This window comes from Monodelphis domestica, chromosome 1 (genome assembly GCF_027887165.1).
Source record: "Monodelphis domestica isolate mMonDom1 chromosome 1, mMonDom1.pri, whole genome shotgun sequence".
In the NCBI taxonomy this organism is placed as follows: Eukaryota; Metazoa; Chordata; class Mammalia; order Didelphimorphia; family Didelphidae; genus Monodelphis; species Monodelphis domestica.
The window spans coordinates 378,529,119-378,534,176 of record NC_077227.1 but is presented as its reverse complement, the minus strand read 5'-3'; positions in this window follow the sequence as shown (position 1 = coordinate 378,534,176).

The window sequence follows — 5,058 nt, the reverse complement described above, 5'->3', positions numbered from 1 at the left end:
TCTGCTCAAGAGAAAGTAACTTTAAGTTAAAAACAAAACAAAACAACTTTTCTGTCTTATAACCAAATTTTCTGTCTTATAATCCATACTAAATATCAGTTCCAAGGCAGAAGAGTGGTAAGGACTCAGCAATTGGGGTTAAGTGACTTGCTCAGGGTCTTATAGCTAGGATGAATCTGAGATCAGATTTTAAACTAGGACCTTCTTGTCTTCAGCTCTGTTACTCTATATTCATTGAGCCACCTACCTGTCCTAGAAAGCAACTTTTTACAAGTCATTTTACAAGTGAATTGAATTGAGGAACAAAATCTTTTTTTTTAAACCCTTACCTTCTGTCTTGGAATCAATACTGTGTATTGGTTCCAATAATGCATATTGGTTCCAAGGCAGAAGAGCAGTAAGGGTGAGGCAATGGGGGTTAAGTGACTTGCCCAGGGTCACATAGCTGGGAAGTGTCTGAGGTCAAATTTGAACCTAGGACCTCCCATCTCTAGGCCTGGCTCTCAATCCACTGAGATACCCAGCTGCCCCTTCCCCCCCCACACACACTTTTTGATACCTGGTGGAGAAGGAGGAGAAAATAGTTACTCTCCAAGTAATTTTCCATAGGCTGTTCATATTTGATAAAACAGATAGGTGGCAACTACAATTGGATACAGAGAGATTTTAGGATTACTTTTTGAATGCCGTCCACATTAACTGTCAGATATATTTTATGTATAGCCCCTGGTGACTCACCTGAAAAAAAATAAGGAGTAGGAATACTACTAATACTAATACTACCCCATTAGTGAGAATTAACAGAAATGCTGTGCTCAGATTATTTTTATGAGATGATCAGCACCTTTGGCCCAGTTTTCTCCCATAACTTCTAAAACATATTGAAATGACAAATTCTTTTTGCTTTTTTGGGCTTCAATAAGTAATGCTTGTCTTTATTGTGAAAGAGGAGAAAACATTGGATCTTGAAAGTCAGAATACTTGGTTTGCTTGTGTCATGAACTTATTGGGTCATCTTAACCCAGTCAGTGAACCATTTGGGGTCTCCTTCCTCCTCTGTAAAATGAGAGAATTTTATTGCTTGAGCCTTTTAATTGTAGGATCCTAGCTTTAGGAGCCAGCTCTGGAGTGTTGATCTTGTTCTTCCTCCAGTTCTTTCATATGGAAAATGATGGAATTGAAGCCCTGGGATGTTAATGTCTTGCTCAAAATTGCCTCAGGCAGTTAGTGGCAGAATGGGGATTTGCTTGTAGGTGGTCAGATCCCAAATATAATGCTCTTTCCTTCCACAGTTACTTCTCCTTTGTTTCCTATTCTCCTAAGAATGTTAAAAAGTGATACTGTGTGTACACTCAATAGTAATAGTATCTTTCACAATCATCTCTTTTGTCCACCTCTGTTTTGGACACTATTAGAATCATCATCAGACCAGTTTTATTTGGGTTCCTCCCACAGATCTCTCTTTCTCTCTGAACTCTCTTTTTTGGCGATTCCAAGATTCACTTCCTTACCTTAATATCCTCTATCTAGTGGACTCTTAAATCTGCGTTTCCAGTCCTGCTGGGCATCACCTGAAACTTGTGAGAACCTCCAACTCAACATATCCACAATGTGGTTCATCAGCTTTTGCCTCCACCCCCAATCTTTTTTTTTCTTTTTTTTTCTTTTCCTAACTCTTTTTAAGAATTTTATTTTTATTTAGCTCTGACCCCCCCTCCCCCAAATCAAAGAAGGTATCAACTGGCAAAATAGATGTCCATTTCTCAGTTCATTCTCTGGAAGCAAATATTGACAGGTTTTTCTTCAAATATTAAATCTGTAGCTTTATACAATGTTCCCTTGGTTCTTTTCACTTCTCTTCATTATCCCATATAGTTCTTTCCAAGTTAAAAAAAAAATCTGCTCATCATTTCTTATGGCACAGTTTATTTCTTGATTTCCCAACTGAAGGACACATCCCCTTGATTCCCAATTTTTTGTTTTTAAATAAAATTATTTCTTTTGTTTTCCTGTCTCTTGAGGGTATCATCATTCTCCCATTCATGCTTGTTTCATTTCACACCTCCACTACACTAACTGTAGTTAGTGTAGTTACCACACTAGCCCTCATCATCATTTGTTCAGATTATTATAAGAGCTTCCTAGTTCTCTCTGCTGCCCGTCTTTGCACTCTCTAATTTATGCTCTACATAACTAACTGCCAAGCGAAATCTTGCTATGATATGCTACTGGTGATGTGATTTTCCTGCTCAAAAGTTTCCCAGGGGTTCTCTAGTGCCTTGAAGATAAATCAAATCTGAACCCTTTACCTTCTACAATGTATCTCCAGTCCTCCTTTCCAGCTTTGTTTAATATAACTCCTCTTCCATTACAGCCAAACTAAATTACTGGTGGGGTTTTTTTTTGGGGGGGGGGGAATATAATCTGTCATGCTGTTAGGCATTCACGTGGTCCTGGCATTTTGATTCTCCATCCCCCAATTCTGGAAGGTAGTCTGCATTCATTTCTACCTTCAAAATTACTTTTTGTGGCTGTTCAGTCATTTGGATTCTGTCTGCCCTTTCATTACCCCATTTGAGGTTTTCTTGAAAAAGATACTGGATTGGTTACCATCTCTTTTCTCCAGTTCATTTGACAAATGAGGAAATGAGGCAAATGGGGTTAAGTGACTTGCCCAGGATCACATAGCTAGGAAATATCTGAGGCTACATTGGAATTGAGGTCTTCTCTTCCTGACTCTAGGTGGGGTTCCTGTACTATCTTCCTTTAGATCTCAATTTAGCTCCACCTTCTCTGGAATCTTCCCTGATCCCTTTGATTTTTAATCAATTCCACAAAACATTTTGTTGTCTTCTGACTGTTTTATTCATTTATGTACATGTTTTTATGAGAGGATAATAAGATTCTGAAGAGTAGGACCTGATTTTTTTCCCTTATATTTCCAATACTTCTCCTATATGGAGAGAGCTTATTAAGTTTATTAAGATTTGAATTCAGATCTTCTTGTCTGTGGCCCTGGTACTCTGTCTACTGTACTCCCTAGCTGCCAAAAAGTGCTTTGTAAACCTTAAAACACTATGTAAGTGTGAGCAGCTGTTATTATTATTAGCAATAATAACAACCATGGATTTGAGTAACATTCTAGACATAGAATGAGAAGCTTTGGCTTCAAACATGAGACATAAGATAGGAATCAAATAGAAGTCTGGGAGTTGAAGCTTAGGGTGCTAGAAGAATGCTAGAACCATTAGCAGAAATAGGGAAGTCAGGAGAAAATGGAATGGAGTTTGGAATGGAAAGGGGGTAAGTTCAGCCTTAGACATGGTGGATTTAAAAATCCAGTGGGGCATCCAGCTGGAGAGTTTCGTAGACCATAGGAAAAGTGGATTTGGCTACTGGGGGAGAGGAAGAGGAGGAGGAGCTGACATTTAAATGATGATGGAGGCTTGCAAAGCATTTCACATATGCATCTCCTTTGATTCTCTCCCAGACCCTGAGAGATAGCTACTATTAATATCATTCCCATTTTACAGATAAAGAAATTGATGCTCAGAGAGAGCAAATAGTTTGCCCATGGCTACACAGTTGATAAATATCAGTCAGAATTCAAACTCAGGCCTCTCCTGACTGCAGATCCCTTACTTTTTTCTGTTTTTTTAAAACCACCAAGGAGCTGGGAAAGAAATTGAGAAGTCTTACTGACAGTGATGCTATTTAGAGTTCAGGGAAGTGAACATGATCACTCAGAGGAGAAAAGAGAAGAGAGCCATGGCAAGAAGTTGGGGATGGGGGTGGGTGGTGGATGCTTCCAATGCATACGTTTAGTGGAGAGAAAGCAAGAAGGTGTCCTACAATTTAAATAAATCCAAGATACATTTCAAAGGCAAATAAAACTGCATATTGGAGTTCTCCATCAGCTCTAGGAATTTGGGAGTTAATTCTAGATAGCCGCCTGCTTCCCCATGAAGACCTCATGGCATCCTCCCAAGCCAAGTTGGATTTGGCTTTTTCCTGTAAAGCAGGTCACTCTGGATGTGCTCAGTCTCTGTGCTGGGAAGAGCACATCCTCAGGAGAACTTTTTAAAGCTCCATTTCTCCTGCGTCCCCTGTCGGGGTTACCTCCACCCAACAGTAGCTCAGGTTTCATAAGCTGAAATTCCAGCTCTCAGATGCCTTATTTAGTGAGGCTGCCCTCTGGCCCTGGCCCTGGGCTGGGCTCCTCTGTGTGAACAGAGAGGTTGTGTCTGCTCAGGTAATAGGGATGAAATTTCACTGAGGTGAAGAGGAGGGTGCTTGGTAATAAGGAGTCCTTTTTCTTTTCTTTCTTTTTTCTCCCTGCTTACTTGGGGTCTGTGAGGTTGGATTTCCCTTCAATTACATAGGGCATTCAGTGTATTGAGACAGAGACAGAGAGAGACAGAGATAGATATAAAGGCCCAGAGACACAGACAGAGAGCATGCTGGATTGAATGATCCTTTTGTTACAGCCCTTCCTTTGACAAGCAGTTCCCCTTCTGCTCCCGGAGAATTTTATTCATATTACTGGTGTGCACTGAAAGCATTTTCTGGTCTGTTTGTTTTTGTGAGGCAGCATGGTATAGTGAAGACCTGAGTTCAAATCCCAGTCCAGTTACTTATTAGCTATGTGAACATCACTTAACTTTGAGGACCATGACTTTCCTCCTTTATGGATAATGATACTTCTCTGAACCTCTCTGGGGTTTTCTTGGTAAAGATACTGAAGTAGTTTGCCATTGTCTTCTCCAGTTCATTTGATAGATGAGGGAACTGAGGTAGAGTTAAGTGACTTGCCTAGGGTCACACAGCTAATATGTATCTGAAGCCAGATTTAACCCAGGTGACCTGACTCCAGGCCCAGCAGTCTATCTACTTCATCACCTAGCTGCTCAAAACATTATTTTTGCCTCTCCTGTCAGGTGTGCTTTCCAATGCCTGGACCCTGGATAGTAAGATGTTGCTATTGGTTTAAAGGCATATATAGGGGGCAGCTAGGGGGCTCAGTGGATTGAGAGCCAGGCCTAGAGGTGGGAGGTCGTA